Source organism: Myotis lucifugus, unplaced genomic scaffold, assembly GCF_000147115.1.
Source record: "Myotis lucifugus unplaced genomic scaffold, Myoluc2.0 scaffold_397, whole genome shotgun sequence".
Taxonomy (NCBI): Eukaryota; Metazoa; Chordata; class Mammalia; order Chiroptera; family Vespertilionidae; genus Myotis; species Myotis lucifugus.
In genome coordinates, this window is record NW_005871445.1 from 641,266 (window position 1) to 659,674 (window position 18,409).

At 49.2% G+C, this 18,409-nt stretch overlaps 1 protein-coding gene and 1 pseudogene across 2 annotated transcripts in view; both read right to left on the reverse strand.

The window, feature by feature from the left end:
- Positions 1-18,409, reverse strand: part of RALGPS1 (Ral GEF with PH domain and SH3 binding motif 1) — a 228,297-nt gene that overhangs the window by 41,294 nt on the left and 168,594 nt on the right. The window lies entirely within an intron of this gene.
- LOC102427073 lies at positions 5,518-9,643 on the reverse strand (annotated as a pseudogene).

The following is an 18,409-nucleotide window of genomic DNA, read 5'->3' on the forward strand; positions in this document are numbered from 1 at the left end:
ATTAACAATACTGAAAAAGATAGTCTAATTAAAAAGTATAATATCCAAATGGTTTTATGGAACCCAGTGTTTTAAAATAATATTAGCAAATTGAATTAGTAGTGTTAAAGATTAATAAAGCAAAGAGGTTTATTATAGAAGTGCAATGATACTTCAACAAATGATCTTGAGAGATGCTAAAAAGTCATTGGTAACTTTAATATCCATTCCTTATAAAACACTGAGCTTAGGAAGAGACTTTCTTAATGTGATAAAGGATGCATGTCAGAAAAGTTAAAACAATGTTCTTAATATGAAATCCTACTACTAGGAAGAAGTCAAGAATACCTGCCTATCACTATCATTTAACACTATTCTGGAAACATAAGCTAATGAGATAAGACAAGACAAACAAATGTCTTTGATACACATAATGTTAAAAATATACATAATATTACTATTATTTTTAAGTGACAGAATTAATTATCATATTAGTTACAAAATTAAATAACTTAGGGTAGTCAACTGAAAAACTATCAGTAATAAATAAGAGGTTAAGTTCAAAGTAAATACATAGGGTGTCCCAAAAAATGTATACATACACTTCGAATAATTATAAGTATTTATTAAAATATATTTCATTTTCAAAATTAAAGCGTGTATACATTTCTTTTGGGAAACCCTGTATACAATCAATAGCATTCTTATATACCAGCAATTATCAGCTAGAAAATGAAAATGATGCAGCTATTAAAAGACTAAACTACATTTCTAAGAACCAACATGAAAAGATATCCATGATGTGTTTTTAAGAAGAAAAAAAAAGTTATGATTTTATATGCGAGAGAGAGAGAGAGAGAGAGAGAGAGGAAAAAGATATTGCCTAATCTGTTAATGGTAACCATCTTTAAAGACAGAATTTTAGGAGGCTGGGGGAAGGTCAATAGTGGAAAAAAGGAGATATAGTACTACTATTTGTAATACTTTGAACAATAAAATAAAATTTTTAAAAATAAAAATAAAGAGAATTTTAGGGTTATTTTCTGCTTTATAAAATTTTATATTTTTCAGCCTTTAGCTATTAAAATGTACTACTTTTAGAAATATAAATGAGTAAGATATTCCTTCCCTGCCTCCCTCCCTCCCTTTCCTTCCTTCCTTCTTACTAGTGAAGAAGCAAACACTTTTTGGGCAGGAAAAAGGGAGGTAGTATTTTATGCAAATGATTTTCTGAACATTCTTAGTTTTTGTTGAAGATCTGGTCTTTAGGTTTTGATTTAAAGGCCACAAACTTTTACCCACTGCCTCAGGGTCCACAGGCCATGGTTCACGCCTCAGTGCCTCCTGACTCCTCTCCTTGTCTTTGGTCTCCACTTCCAATCCATCCTGCACCCTGTGTTCTTTCTAAAACCCAATCAGACGGTGTCCTTCCCCAACTTAAAACTACCCGACGACCTTCCATCCCAGTGGGCAGGGTTCCCGGCCTTCTGGGCTCTGCCCATGCGGGCACTCCAGCCTCTTCCCACTTTCTTACAAGATACTCCAGCGTGTGGGCCCCTTGTAGTTCCCTGGACGAGCCCTCTGCGGCGTGGAGCTGAGCCGGCAGAGGCATTTCCTCCCCCTGCCACTCGACCTCACTAGCCTCCCATGTTAGCTGGTTCCTCCTGGGCACTGAGAGCAGGAGGCCCTTTCCTCGATGGCAGCATCTATCACACACTCCTCGAGGACAAGGGTGTGTCTAATCCATCTCTGCATTGTCAAGGGCGCAGCACTGAGCCCAGCACACAGGAGGGGCTCAGAAATGAATGTTTGGGGACGGCTGAACTGGGGTGGAGTCTTCACTTGCACACACGTGACTCTTCTATCTGGGCTCTGAAATTCCACTGTTTGGTGGAAGAGAGTGCCTGTTGCTGCCAGGCACCTCACTCCTCCGCCCGATGGGGTCAGCCCTGGGCCCTGCTATCTCCAAGCTAAACACCCACATTTCTGCGAGTGCCATAAAGGGCTCCCGGAGTAGCTGACGTCACCAAAAGGAAATGCAAGATGATTCCCCCAGTGAAAGCTTCGGAAACCTGCCTCACATTGGGTAGAATCGAGGCTGCCCACGTGCCAAGGAAAACACTCCGAGCTCGTCTTTCCAAGCCTGGCTCACAGATTCGCTACTGTGCACGGAAAGGCTCCCTGGACGTCCGAGGCCACCAGGATCCCGGCCAGAGAGTGAGCTCACGGCCGGCCGGCCGCTTCACTCACCAAAGTATTTTCCACTTCCATTAATGCGCTCATGTATCTGTGACCACACTTCACCTAGTCTTTAAGTGTAACAAAAAGTAGTGGAGGCAAAGGCAAAACTGTCAGATTTGGTCATTACTCAATGGAAACTGTGTAACAAAACACGACACTCTAAACCTCAATCACCAAACCCTGCATTCTCTGGAAAACAAGCAACAGATTTTCGGAGAGTTAGCTAGATCCAAACGAATGTTTGCTTTCTTAAAGCAAAGTCTTTTTTTGAATTTTGCTGAAATGAAATAGGGAAAGGCTCCTCGCCCCTCTGGAGGAGGATGCCATCTCACTGGTAATTTATCTGTGGTTTTCGGGTCAGGTGATTGATCTCTCCTGCCTCGCTCAGGAGAGGTGACAGGATGCACGACCTGCAGGACTGTCCTAGGAACCCCTCTTTCAGGGACCAAGGCTCCTCCTGTTCCCCAGTGGGGCCATGTCTGTGGGCTCTGCTCTTCTCCAGGGCACGGGGCACAGCTGGATCCAGCCCAGCCAGACCCAGCGGGCCTGGGCCAGCTGCCCTTCTCCAGCCCTACTCCAAGGTCTGGGTGGGCTGGGGGGTCCTCCCACCAAACCTGGGGACCACTCTCACCAGGATGGGAGAGCACTCAGCCCCACCAGCAGGGGGCGCTTGCTGGTCTGGGACTGTGCCTGTGGGTGGGACGGAGGAGGGTGCCTTCCGCCTCCTCACACCACGTGCAGACTGCTACGCCCAGGAAAGAACTGGAGTGCATCCACCGGGAAACCCCAGTGCTCAGCCTGTCGATAAACACCAACAAGGATGGATCTGACCTTGTTCTAGGGAACAATCAGAGGAAAGGAAATCCAACAGGGCACATGGAGAAGCACTGCCGGAGAGTGGGGCCGGGACCGCATGTACAAGGGGCTGAGCCATGAGAACACAGGGCCCCAGTCTGTTCCAGGGCCCAGAAGAAAGTCTCAGACACTTTGATCAGCACGAGAGGAGGCTGTGATAGGAGAGAGCTGTCAGAGGAGAAACTGCAAGAGGGGGAGACAGAAGGAGATGCACGAGGTAAGGAAAGAATAAAAGGGAAGTAAAAACATTAACATCAGAGGCAGCGGTGAGGGAAATGGGTACCTTGGAGACTCACATCATTGATGGCAGGGTCTCCCCCGACACCAAGGGAAAGGGCAAGGGAAGAGCACAGAGACGGGGACGGGGCCTGAGAGGTGAGCTGACCCAGGGAGGGGCACCTCCCAAGACTGCATACCAGGTCCCAGGAAAGAGATCCATCCTTAGTCACATCCTGCATAAATGTATGAATTTTTAAAAAAAATCTTGCAAAGATCCAGGCAAAAAGCAAAACCTCCCACAAAACTCAGCAGTGCCCACCTCTCCAAGTGAGCTGCAGGAGCCCCTGAACCTGCTCTAACGGAACCGGACCCTCCACCAGACGGACAGCGTGGTGACGGCGACTGCACTGCCAGCAGCTTCCAGGGGAGGAGGGGCCTCTCGAGGGCAGGAAGAACTGTCTACTCATGAAATGCTGGTGGACATCTGGTCATTTGTCAAGTGCTTTGATTTTTGTAAAAAGAAGAACATTGTCCCCTAGTAATTATGGTACTTAAGTATAAAGACCCCAAGAGACTTGATATATGACTTTGGATGCCATGAAGTTTGGTCAACGCACATTTTTTTCCATATAAATTTATGGGGTTGTTTCACCATCGCAGACCAAGGGCCACAGAAGATGCCAACTCCTGGACACACTAGCAGGACACGTGCTCCAGCTGCTCTCCCGTCAGCAGTCTGTGAAGCCAGACGCCGCCCCAGCTTTCATTGCTCCTGAGGCCCACTCTCCATGTGCCAGGAGGACAGGGTGAGGCAGAGCAGAGGGGCTGGCCTTCCAGTTTCCTTCAGACGTTCCCCAACTGGGAGCGCTGTCCCTACCCGGAGACCTCTGCCTCGGTAATTACGGGACGCCTGGAAAGAAGGGGCTGCTTTTGATGGGGGTGCTTTCATCTCTGACTTAAATTATACATCGTGCACTAACGTTCTAACTCTGATGTCTTCTAGAATTCAAATGAGACATAAACATACGCCCAGACGCACAGAGCCTGCATTCAGTACTGGGACCACCTTGGACAAATAAGAGGTGTCACCAAATCTATTTATACTTTAAACATCTTTCCACTGTCTTTCCTTTAAGATCTATTGAGGTGGTTCCCACACAAACAAGGAAGAATGTCCAGCCCCAACAACCACTCATTCATTTGGGCTTCACTTCGGGGGGGGAGGGGGCAGAGAGCAGTGAAGTCAGGGTCAGGCATGGGGAGCGAATGGAGAATGAATATGGGGGCCCTGAGCAGAGAAATGGAGTGGATGGAGAAATGTAAATTAATAAATACAAGCTGCCATTTAAAATCCATTACATCACTAAATTTAAAATAAGACCCATGCTGAGCGCTAGCACGGCTGTGGCGAAGGGGAAGCCCATACAGCGCTGGCAGCGGGATAAGTGGGTACAGCCTTTTGGAAAGCGTTAGAGATTCCAAAGCCAGAAAACTACTGGTCCTTTGACTCAGTAATCCCTCTCCTAGGAGCTTATTCTGAGGAAATAATTTTAAAAGAAGGAAAAACATTGTACGCACAAAGATCTTCATTGTGGGGAAATCTACAGTAGTTAACAACAAAAACTGGAAACATTCTAATGTCAAACAACAGGGAAACAGCTAAGGAAATTAAACTGTATGGCAAAAATGTGGAAATAAAATTATGGAAACATTAAGTGCTGGAGTGGTGGGATTTTAAGTGCTTTAAAAATTTATAGCAGTGTTATCCAGTTGTTTGTGCATTTAAAAAAAGAATGTATTAAACTTTAAGATAAAATTTTATTCTAATAATTGATATTAACTATCAAATTTAAGTTTCTCATCAAAATAGCAACAAATATATATTTATATACTCTCATATATTATGCAAATATATGCATACTATGTAAATATATGTGTGTATATAAATATATATTTACACACACACATATGTAAATACAAATAGTCAACAAGCCCCCAAAGAAGAGTGGTTTCCTCCCCAAATACCAGGAAACCTCATGTCTCTCCTCTTCCCAGCTATTTAATTGGTACCCACGTTGAAGGGCACGTGACATACAGATGAGCCCGCGGTGACCCAGGGTCTGACTGACAGCCAGGGGAATGGAGCTTGCATCCCTCCCTGGAGGGAGTCAGCTTTGCTGACCTCAGCTGACCTGCCAGGATAGGATAGATGGTGCGCCTCTGTCAGCTCTCCTCCCGCTTCACTCCAGACATGCCCACCTCTCCCATGGCCTCCAGAGACCCTGCCCCATCGGCCTTAACACAAAAAATGAGGCCGGACCTCTCAGCCTGGCATCTGGGCCCTCGTGGTGCGGCTTGTCTTATACACCATCCGCAGTGTAGGTGCTGCACACTCGTCCATCAGACGCTATTCCTACTCTCAGAGCCTGAGCCCAGGGCTTCTCTTAACCTGCACGTGGGCGGGTCTGTAAGACGGACTCCCTGGCCCCTAAGCCCTTCTTGGATGGGTCCTCTGTTCCCTGTGAGGTAACCAGACCTCTGACTCGGAGTCCTGGGCATTTGACGCCGCTGGGCAGGAGAGCCTGCAGCCTTTGTTAGCCCAAAGCCTGGCCTGCCACCTCGACTTACTTCCCAGCACATGGGGAGAAGGCAGAAGAGGCAAGAGGCCTGTCCTCCCAGAATATTCCTCATGAGGCAGCTGACATTTGGAGCGTTGCGCCCACTGTCATCAGCAGGCCTATGCGAGGCGGGATCTCACAAGCACCTGTGAGAAACACAGGTCCTGGACCGGGCTGTTGAACACATACTCCAGAAGGACAAATTCGTACCAAAGATTCGTTTACAAATAAGGTAAAAACATGCGATAAAATTTCATGTTGTCATTTTCTATATTCAAAACATTGTAAATAAAGATTACATTTTTAAAAACTGCGTCAGCCAAAGGTTGCCAATTGCCCTTACTTGGGGAAAAGATCCTTTCTTCTGAGATTATGTTCGGCTACACTGCTGGTGTTAAAATGTCCCTTCTTCTAGGAAATAATGATGCTGGTTTATATTTCTTCATTCACCATTTTTAAAAAGCTGGCAGCCTGTGAGAGCCTCCAGACTTTATTTTTAAAGTTCCCTTGCCCATGAAATTGCAGTCTGGGACCCACTAGCCTGAGCCCACATGAGGTTCTCTGGCAAGCGGTCAGGCGGTTGGTTGGCGTGGGCCGTGCCAGGGCTGGAAACCCCCAAGGGTGGCTTCTGAGCGCAGAGAGGGAGCCGGCCAGGCAGGAGCAGCTGTGTTGCTGCTACAGGCTGAAGGATCTCTCAAACTTACAAAATATCTGAAGGTTGAGTAAGTAGGAATTTTAGTTTGGCATAAAAATCTCTTCCTTGAGTTCATCTCTTCCTTTTTTTTCTGTCAGTTTCCGTATTACTGTGGGGTTGATCACCTAGGCCCCTATCCCACTCATACCCTCTCCCCTGGCACCTCTTGTTGGTCGGGTGCAGCCATCAAAGCCCCATCTCTGCATCCTCCTCGGGAGGCACCTCCCAGCTCTGCACAGGCTGCGGAGAGCTGCTGGGCCACTCACCCAACGCTGCAAGTCCCCAGGGTCCAGTCTTGGCAAGGCCCCAGCCACTCCTTGGTGTCTCTCCTATTCCCTTTGGTGGTTGATTTTCCCCAACAGCCTGCCCATCACCCCACCCACAGCTGCTCCTCCCAGTGGGCACCCTATCCTAAATGAATGACCTTGGCTACCTGCTCTGTCCCCTCACCCATCTCCACCCGCCTTTCCCTCCTGGCCGCCACCCTCACCCCATCCCCTCCAGCACGCACTCCCTGGCCATCCCCATGTTTACCTGGGGATCTTTACTGTCTCCCTGTCTATACTACCTTATTTTTTAAAAAATATTTAAAAGAACATCATCCTGGAAAATAGATAAAAGCATAATGAGAAAAACAACTGCCTGCAATCCCACAGCTGTGAAAAGCACTCTCAGGACTGAGGCGTGTCCTCCACATAAACACTCTACAAGTGCCCGCGTGTGCCCATGGCTCTGGTGGACTGTCCCATTGGTGGAAGGCCCCAGGGGTCTCATTCTTCAGTGCAAGTGGAAAGGGCCCCACCCAAGTTAGGGACTGAGCCTGGACACCCAGGCACCTCCTGTGAAAGACCCAGGAAGTGGGCAGGGACTGCCGCAGGCCCTTCATGGCTGCACGAAATCAAAGCTATCGCTTTACACAGGAGCCCAGATGGCTCCAGGTTCTGAGAGTGAACCACCGAAGCCCACACATCTGACCCCGTCAGTCAGGCGCACAACTTCTGGGGCACCCCAACGTCACCTCTAAAGATGGGAAGAGAAGCAGGAAAAAAAAGGATGGAGGGTGGAGAGGGGCTGGCAGTGATAAGTAAGCCTGAGCTTTCCTCCTATCGACTCAACACATGACAATGGCAATAATTACAACAATAATCCTCATAACACAAAAGCTGGCCCCTGCTGGGAGCTCAGTTGTGTCACGTCCATGGGCTGCGGCTGTTTCCCTCAGTTCCGCAGAGTATGGCACTCTTCACTGAGAGCTGGTGGCGGCCGGGAATGGACATCTCTATCTATTCTGGCATGCATTAGAAAAGCTACAGCGTAGCGAAGCCTTAATATCACAGACATGAATAAAATAGGCTTAAAGAGGAAGTATGAAAGATGGTAGGAGTAGTGAAGATGGTCATAAGGGCTGCAGTTTGGGGAAACACCGTCTTGTCTCACTGGATCCTCTCAGCAGCTGTTCTGTGGAGGATGGGTGGCACCTGGGGAGTGGTGCCTGGGCTTAGGACTCGTGCCTGCCTGACCCCAGAGCCTGGGCCCTCCCCACCCTGGGCCCTCCTGAGGCAGGCTCTGCTTCGTCCCTCGGTCCTCGCTCTGCTGACCCACCCACTGGCCCCTCGGCCCACCCACTGGTATTTGGCACCCATCTCCCCACAGGTCTCTATTTTTTGGTGGTGCTGCCCCAAAGGGCAAACAGGTTTATTGGGACCGCAGCCAGGTAATCAACAGTGGGACTTAACATTTATTTGAAAAACCACAGAGGCAGAAGAAGTAATTCATAGAAGAGACAGGCTTCAGAAACAAGCTATAGAGGTAAAGTAAAGACCCTTGGAACTTAGAAGTAAGGAAAGTAAGGTGACATGTGTGTGTGGGGGGGATATGAGGAAGGAAGGGGAAAAGGCGCAGGGCAGGGGTGGGCAAACTTTTTGACTCGAGGGCCACAATGGGTTCTTAAACTGGACCGGAGGGCCGGAACAAAAGCATGGATGGAGTGTTTGTGTGAACTAATATAAATTCAAAGTAAACATCATTACATAAAAGGGTACGCTCTTTTTTATTTTTAGTTTTATTCATTTCAAACGGGCCGAATCCGGCCCGCGGGCCGTAGTTTGCCCACGGCTGGCGCAGGGCGTCCTCCTGGGGGGGAGAGGGATGGGTCCTCCTCTATCCTAAGGGTTTTAAGGGTTGAGATTTAAGGGGGTGTCCCAGGGGAAGATCTTAATAGAATGTTCATCAGCTTTCCAAGTGTGTCCTTTCAGGGTCAGGGTCTCCACTGATTGGTTGGCACCAGGGCAGGGGGTCATTATTCAATGCAGCTTGGTCCTGAGGTCATGGTGTTGCTTGTCACATTTTGCTGCTTTTCTGGGCCTGCAGCTAAAATACTACTGAGGCCTAGATGTCATCTCTAGGGAGGAAAGGTCACCCTGGGACAAGTGTCCTTTGCTAGGCACCCAGGGCTTTCTGCCCTGGTGACTTTCACCTTCCTAGCAGAGGAGTTGGAGGAGCCCTTGGCCACGTTGATGAGCTCACCTCACTTGGTGATGGTCCTGATGCTCTGGAAGGCAGCCTCTCGGGCACCTGAGCATCGCAGCCAGATGGCCTGATTCACACAGCACAGCTGTCACATCACAGGCCGGCTCACCCATCGCGAGTCGCGTCCTCTCGGGGCCACTGTCAGTGATGGCATTCACCATGACCTGCAGGGCGGGGGTGGGGGTGGGGGGCGGATTCTCGCCAGTGAGCAGATGGACGACTTGGAAGGCATGCCCAACGATGGGCATAGTCACGAGCTCCATGCCATTGCTGCGGCCGTGCATCACAGAGAGTTGGTGAGGGGCTCCACAGTGGGCACTGCGCCTGGCAGGAGTGTTTGGCCGCATGGTGCCCTGCACTATGGGGCAGGTACTTGGCACACTTCTTCACTGCAAGGTGATCCTGCACAGAATGCCACTGATCTGTCCATCACCATTGCTCTACTTTCTGAAGAGCTTGACTTCAGGGTCTCTGCTCCTGCAGGTGCAGCCGCCTCCCACTGGGTCATCCTGAGAGTGCGGCTGGGGGGGGAGGGGGTATCTCTGCCACGCTGCGGGGACCATGTGCCACCCTGTGAGGACCACATGCTGCCCTCCCTGGACCAAGTGCCGCCCTCCCTGGACCACGTGCTGCCCTCCCTGGACCATGTGCCACCCTCCCTGGACCACGTGCCACCCTGCCTGGACCATGTGCCACCCTGTGAGGACCACATGCCGCCCTGCCTGGACCACGTGCTGCCTTCCCTGGACCACGTGCTGCCCTGCCAGAACCATGTGCCACTCTGCAGGGGTCACGTGCCACCCTGGAACAGACAGGAAGAGCCCCACAGTGTTACTGGTCCTGTCCTCTGAGGCATCTGTGGCCAGCACAGCCAGCACAGGGTGGTTGAGTTCAGGAGCATTTATGCAGCCACTAAGTAGGGTGCCCCTTCCTGGGGAGGAGACGCCTGGGTGGTGTGACTGGGTATTGTGGACGGGCAAGCCTGCCGTGGCCATCACGGCTTTCTGGGGCCTCCCTATAGTCAGACCGACCCAGGAATGGCAGGTCTGGACATTTCTCCCGGCCACAGGCCACACCGGCAGCCTCTTGGGGACAGGAGCAAGGGTGGCTCATCATGCTTTGCCAGACCTGTTACATGTCAGCACAGGACAGCGTGACCCACCTCTGGCCAAACCCTCCTCAGAGGCAGGGCGAGCCCAGACAAGGCGCCGCTGCCCTGAGGCCTGGACGTGTCTCTCCGGGAAGGATCATCTTCCATCCCTTGTAAGGACAGAGAACGAGAAGCAGGCGCCAGGCCATGGGAGCAGGTGGCAGGGAGAGACAGAGCGACCCTGGGGGATCTTGTGGGATCCAACTTGGAATCATCAGCTCTGCCTGGATCAGAACAAGAACATGAAGAATTCAGGTCAGGTTTGAGCTGAAACTTCTGTCAGTGAAAGTGCTGCCTGTCCACCAGTCATCGTGACCCTAGTGTGTTAATGATAATATAGTAAGTTCCATTACTGGGCACCAGTAGCTGTCAGGCACTGGCAGGCACTGGGCTTGATCGTCGGTGAGCTCCGTGGTCCTCACACAGTGTCTGACAGAGCTACGGGTACTATGCCCACTTCACCGACACCCGCCCCCCCTGCAGGTCTGGCTCACAGCATCCTTGCAGAACCCTCTGGGCCCACCTTGGGCTTCTCCTCTGTAATAATCAGTCGATAATTAAAGGAGTCTAATCCTAATGATACTAGTAGCCTCCATTCTCCAGGGGCTGCCTGCTAGCCCCACATCACCTCTCCCTTAAGGGGCCCCATTTACAGATAAGGTACCTGGGCTCAGACAAACTAAACTGTCCAAGGTCAGCTGGCCAGCAAGTGACAGAGTGGGGTCCAAAGCCACGTCTGTCAGACTCCTTAACCTCTAGTGATTATTCAACACCTGCCCCACCCAGGCCAGGAGTCCCCAGGGTCAGGGACCACACCTGCTCCGCTCACAGCCATCTCCCAGAGCCAGTACTGCTATACCACAGGCGCTCAGTAAATATTTCTCAAATGAAAGAACGAGGGGGAAAGATGTATCAGTCAGAACTGTTGTGGTTGCAAGTGACAGAAACTCACCTGAAACTAGCTTCAAAGTGGGGGAAAGATCCTAGAATGGCTCACAAGACCAGGGGCTGCACCACAAAACCAGGCAGCCTCAGGACGGCCCAGGGATGGTGGGGTGGGGGTGAGGGCTTGGTAGGAGGGGAATGCTGGGCGACAAAGAGAACAGCCATCCTGCTAGGTGACCTTATCAAACAGGAAGTGGTCTCAGTTAGCCAAGTGTGATTTCAGCTTTTTGTCCAACTCAATTACTGCTCAGTACAGGACAGTTAAAGATACAACCCTGCTGTGAACCGAATGTTTGTGTCCCCCTGAAATTCATATGTTGAAATCCTAACCCCAAGGTGATGGTACTAGAAGGTGGGGCCTCTAGGGGTCATTCGATCATGAGGGTGGAGCCTTCATGGGTGGGATTCGTGCTCTTATAAAAAAGACTCCAGAGAGCTCCTCCCTCCTCCCACGTTGTTCAGACCCCCAGGAAGACAGTTGTCTGTGAACCAGGAACAGGGCCCTCACCAGACACTGAATCTACCAGTGCCTTGATGTTGGACTTCCCAGCCTCTAAAACTTTGAGAAATAAATGTTTGTTGTTTATAAGGCACCCAGTTTACAGTAGAGATGCTCCTCAACTTCTTATGGAGTTATGTCCCAATAAACCCATCATACATTGGAAATATAAGTTGAAAATGCATTAAATACTATGCTGTAGAGCAGCGGTTCTCAACCTGTGGGTCGCGAACCCTTTGGCAGTCGAATGACCCTTTCACAGGGGTCGCCTAAGACCATCCTGCATATCAGATATTTACATTACGATTCATAATAGTAGCAACATGACAGTTATGAAGTAGCAACGAAAATAATTTTATGGTTGGGTCACAACATGAGGAACAGTATTTAAAGGGCCAGAAGGTTGAGAACCACTGCTGTAGAGTATAGGTTGTTCACCCTGTGCCGTGTCTGTCTGAACTGCCTGCCCTACCCGCTGGCAGACTGTAGCGGCCCTCACTGGGCCTGCGCTCGGGAGACGTGAGATCTGCTCACGCAGGAGGCACCTGTCAGTGTGGGAGGGACCTGGCCTGGTCTGGTCCCCTCAGTGCAGGAGGTGACCTGGGTTTCCTAGGGCGTGTGCAGCTATGTCCTGGCCCCTCCATTGCTGAAGAGCAGCCGAGCACCACTTCTCCGCCACAAGGGGCACATGTCCCAAGGGCCTCTCTAGGCTGGTGTGCCACCTGGGCAGCCACAGCTCCTGCCCCGCTGCAGCCTCTGTCCTCTTCACATGGAGACACAGCAGCATCTGGGGTAGGTTTTGTCATCCCATGAGGGCCACAGGGAACTAGAACGGGAGGGGGGACCCCTCTTCCCGACACCCAGATCCTTTAAGTCCTGGTGATCCCACAGAGTCCCACCTTCAGAAGTCTTTGTACCAGAAACAGGCACCAGTTTCTATGTTCAATATGACCCCAACTTCAGAGGCTAAATCAATCACCCTCTTCCTCCTCTTCCCCAGAGAGGGAGAGGGGGTCTGAAAAGCATGTGGCCCCCCTATTCTCAGCTCCCGGGTGGGGGGCTCTCCCGAGGGTCTGCAGCTCATTACGTGCCGTCTTTGAAAAGGGTGCCCCCAGAGCCTCCTTGCTTAGCTTGGGGAGAAGCAGCTGTCTCAGCTCAAAACTACACTTGTTTGAGTCCAGGACCCTCCTCTTCCTCACAGCACCCATCCTGGATTCACAGGAGGGGGTGTGGGAAGGGGGAGGGCAGGGAAATCACGCACTGTATATTATACAGCTACTCTCAGCTGTTCCGAAGCTCTGTGTGTTAACAATAAAGGGGTAAGGCATTTACTTTTACTTAATACATGCAGCAGTTCAACGATAGAGAAACAAAGAGCTGGTCAGTTCTGGGGCCAGACCTTGCTCTGAGTGACCCTGGACAAGACTTCTGACTCTTCTATGCTCAGCTTCCTCATCTGCACCATGGAAGTTAGTCATCGTATCCACAAGAAGCTGTGGGCTTCCACACTGTACCTGGTACAGTCCCCATAAACCTCACAGCACACTCGGTGGCCATTATTATTTACTAGAGACCCGGTGCACAAAATTCGTGCACTCGGAGTGGTCTCTCAGCCCAGCCTGTGCCCTCTCGCAGTCTGGGAGTCCTCAGGGGATGTCCGACTGATGCGGAGGCGGGAGAGGCTCCTGCCACCGCCGCTGTGCTCGCCAGCCGTGAGCCTGGCTTCTGGCTGAGCAGCGCACCGCCCCCCCCCCATGGGAGTGCAGTGACAACCAGGGGCAGCTCCTGCATTGAGCGTCTGCTCCCTGGTGGTCAGTGCGCGTCATAGCAACTGGTCATTCCGCTGTTTGGTCGATTTGCATATTAGCCTTTTATTATATAGCATCGGTGTCTTTAAAACCCAGAGTTAAGAAGAGGCATGAAAGGGGTCTTGGCAGGGAGCCTAGCACGGTGCCAGGCACATGCGTGCCTACAATGCACATTTTGTTGAATGAGTGGTGTTCTCTTAATTCCAGGAGACTATTAATCTGCTACTTATTAATGAGGTGTTCTGAACACAGATTTAAGCTGCATTTGGTCCAGCAACCAAAAGAGACTGTGGGTCTTAAAAAAAAAAGCATGGAGGAGAGACCCCTCTGTGTGTGGAGGGTGGGCGGCCCTCCCATCCCGGCCGGGCAGGAGCCGGCAGCTGTCTCCCGGCGCCTGCCGAGCTGGATGGCGGCCGTGAATACTTTCTTTCTTAGTGAAGCTCTTCTCTGTGTGTGCTGAATCACAGCATTCACGGGGGGAGTGGGGACAAGAGCATTACTAAGTGGATACCAGGCATCAGCTGGGGCAGGGGTGGGAGACCTGGCTGGGCCAAGGCTCGAGCAGGAAAGGAACGTGACACCGGCTCCTCCAACGGCGTCTCTACCACCCCCGTGGTGGGTGCTGGGGAGCCAGATGAACACTCAGACCACAGACCTCGGCAGGGGGTGGGGGGGGGTGAAGAGACAGGCCAGAAATAGGCTGAGCGTCTGGGGCGTCAGCTGGGATTTGCCCCTTCCAGCAAGTCAGGGCTCAAGCATTCTGTTTACCAAATACTCTGCACACATAGAAACCAGGACGGTCTGGCTCCACGTGAAAGGGGACGGGGAGGGTCTCTCCAGGGTGGATTTCGAGGTGTTGGAAGCTTCTCTGCCTGGTGATTTCACCCCGGCCTCGTGCCTGGGAAACGCACTCCAGCGGTCTCTTGCCAGGAGCCCTCATTTATCTGCCCAGCTGATTCCTTGGGCCCCGGGAAAGACAAGCAAGGTCATCAGCTGCTCACTGTCCCTGGACGGGCATGTCCGCAGGCGTCTGTTAGGGGCTGGGATCCTCCCGCACTGACCATAAGGCTGCCTTCTGTCCCTCATCTCCCATTTGGTACAAAGGTCTTGTCTGACACAGACAATGTTCCAGAAGCAACAATTTTCTAAAATTTTTATATAGAATGGGGACGATTTAAAGCAGCTTTGGAAATTTCCTGTGAATTTTTGATTATGAAGATACAAAGAAAACCAGCAAACTAAAATGAACTCTCCCCTGTCTCCATCCCGAGTCTGCCCTCCTGGGGATGGGCCCCGGCCACAGCTGCACATGGGAGAGCAGGGACAAGACCAAATGAACGTTCCTCCAAATACCGTTATGATGACAAAATGAAAACCAGGCAAATAAGTCTCAGCAAATTGGCTTTGAGCAAATTGACCTGGAGCCCAAACTCTGGTGCTCAGATGGGGCTTAATAAATATTTGTTGACTGAATAGCAAATGTGTTTGACTGTTAGGTGATATCCAGACCCGAGGAGAAGCACTGCCCGGACTCTGTCCCCTGGCAGTGGGTTGAAGAGTCAGGAATGAAGTAGATCATCCACGAGCTAAAAGCAGGCCCTCGAAGCTGCTCTGGAACGGAGCATGCGCCCTGTGCTGACATGTGTTTGGCAAGCGTGGAACAGACAGTGCCTTCAAAGGGCTTTCCACACGGCCTGGACACCTCTGTGGCACTGGGCAGTCCAAGACAACCAGTAGCACTGCCTCAGCATCCTCCTAAGTGCAAGTCTCCTAACTTCTCACCAGGGCCAGGGAGCACGTGGTTCCCACAAGTCACAGGATCTGACCACAATACCTCCAGGAGAGGAGAGGCCCAGCTGGCTCGCTCCAGCTCACAGGCAGCTGTTTTATTATTAGCAAATCTGGATGGACAGAGGATTCTGGCAGTTCTGCAGGTTTCCTGATGCTCAGACCCTCCTCCAGACCTTTGCAATACCAGCTGACCAGGAGAGGAGGGGCCTTGCCTTCTTGGCCCTTAACTACGGGTCAACTTCACTGGAACCTTGATCACTAAAACCGCCAAACTTCCTCAAATCTGAGAAACCATCAACTGGTAAATGCCTCATGTTCCAGTAAAAAACAAAAGGTGCTGCCAATTAAACCTTGACATGCTATTAGCTTTAAGATGCATCCTGATTTCAGAGATCTCAAAACAAGAAAAAATGTGTTAGAATTGAAAAAATGCAATGTGTTTTCAGGACAACTGTGTTCTTGCTGGCTTTGAGGTAGCTCTTAATCCCTTATTCCCTAGCTTGTGGCCTGGTGCAAAGGACTTCATTTTGCTAAGGCTCTGTATACTTGTTAGTAGAACAGAAGAGTAATGCTTCCCTCATAAATTTTTAGAGGAGAAAAAAATAAAATGTTGAGCTTGATATCTAGTACATCACAGGTAGTTACGTAAGGTGCTCTAACAAGGCTTGTGGGACAACACATTTTGTTATCTGCTGGTGCCCAGGTGGTTCTGAGCTGAACCAATCTATGAATTATTGAGACTGAAGTTTCCCAACAGACTATGACCAAGAGCAGGGGTGGGGGAGGTGGGCTGGGGGGAAGAGATATGAATTAAGACATGAATTAAGCTGGCTGGGTTTATGGTAGGTCAACAACAGCAGTGAGGAAGGCGGTTTGGGCAAGAAGACACATTCAGTTGGGATGTAGGGAGTTCCTGTTCCTAAAATGGAGGAGTGATTGAAGTAACTCTCTGGTCAATAGCAATGATAAGATCTGGACAATATACAAACACAAACTAATAGAAAGCACTTGAAAACAACCTAAAGCAATGGAAATTGGAGGAGACATGGTCCTTGGGAGATGGGAAGCACACTAGAGCACTGCCCAGTTTATGGTGAATCATGGGAGAACAGAACTAAAATGGAATGTAGCAGTATTACTGGCTGGGAAGACGGAAAGCGATTGGACATTGAGGATGAAAACTGAAGAGGAAAATGCCAGAAAGGAGAAAACCACAGAGAAAAAGCTCCAAAATTGCTATACAACCCCCCTCCAAATCCTTAGTTAACCCCTAAATTCTTTATGTGTAGACAGGACTCCAAGGAGCCCAAAAACTCGCCAAAGGAAGCAATAGCTGGGAGGCAGAGAATTCAACCCTGTTTAGCAAACACTTACGGCAGTTCAAGTCTTGCCAAGTTAAAGGGGTTTAGCAAACACTTACGGCTTTTGATTTAATTCCAGAAAACCATGTCTTACAAATAAGTACAGGACTAAGGGTTATACCCTAGGGCTATGGGCAAAAGCTCAAGTGGATATACCAGTAATTTGCCTGCTAGAACAAAACATAACATTCTTCAGAGGAAAACAATAAAATAGTCTTTTCAATGTATCATCCAAAATGTCCACTACGCAATTAAAAAATATATAGACACGCAATCAAGAGAAATAATAGTCAATAAAACCAGACCCACTGATGAACCAGATGATGGATTTAGTAAATAAGAACTTTAAAATGGTTATTATATGCACAGGATTTTCAGTAAATGAAAGATAGAATAAATAAATGGTTAGAGAATCTCAGAAGAGAAATGGGACCTATAAAAATAAACCTAGGTAAATTCTAGAAACAGCAGTAAATTCTAGAAATAAAGTACCTGACATAAAACATATTTTGGATGAAATCAATAGTAGATTAGTACTGCAGAAGAAAAGATCAGCAAACTTGAAGACAGGTAATAGAAATGATCCAAACTGAAGAACAGAGTGAAAAAAGGGAAAAATAAATAAATACACGGAGCTTCAGTGACCAGTGGGACAATACCTAGTCTATAAATGGAATTCCAGAAGGAGAGGGGAGAGAGAATTGGGCAGAAGAAATATCTGAAGGAATAATGACCAAAAATTACCCCCACATTCCCAAATTCAGTAAGAAACATCAGCCCATCGATCTAAGAAGCTCAGTGAAGGCTACATATAATAAATACAAAGAAAACCACATCTAGTCACACCACCGTCAAACTGCTTACAGTCAAAGATAAAGAGAAATCTTAAAATAAGTCAGAGAGAAAAAGACTATGTACACAGGAACAACAATAAAGAAGAAAACTGACTTCTGATCAGAAACAATGTAGGCCAGAAGGCATTTAAAAAGTTCTAAGGGGGGAGGAGGTCAATTTGGGATACGTGAAGCTTAAAATGCTGGTGAGACTCCGAGGTTGCAAAGTACAACAAAGGTCTCCTCCCAAGCACTCCCTGATAACACACATTATCCATGCACTTCCCCTGACACACTCCTACCACACACACAGTGCCTCAGTTCAACATCTCAACATTTCCAATAGAAAAAAAAAAATTATAGCTGTCAGGAAGGTGAAAATACATGAAATCATTTATACAAACTGAGAGGCATAATTAAGGTTCTTTGTATCGTGCCACCATGTAAACAATACATATGTTTTCATCCCGATAAAAACTCTAATAAGAAAAATGAAGATCTTCTCCTCCTTAAATGCTTTAGTCACATATGTTTTGGTCCAATAGGCTGGCGGAAATGTGGGAATAGTGCTCCTAGAGGAGGTCAGGGGAATCCAAGATCCAGGAGCCATCAAGGTAGAAACCTGGCAAATGTGCTGCGTAAGTGTGGGAGGAGCTTGGAGCAGCAGCAGCATGCGTTTCCTGAGCAACTGCTGAATGCTGAATGCCAGGCATTGTGCTAAGTGCTTTAGGTGCATTATCTTAATCCTTACACCACCCCTGAGGAGTATTATCATTCCCTTTTTTAAAATGAAGAAACAAAGTTTGAAAGGGAATCAGAAAGTTGCCAGGTTAGTCACAGAGTTGGGATTTGAGCCCAGGTCTGTTAGACTCGAAGCCACAGCTATT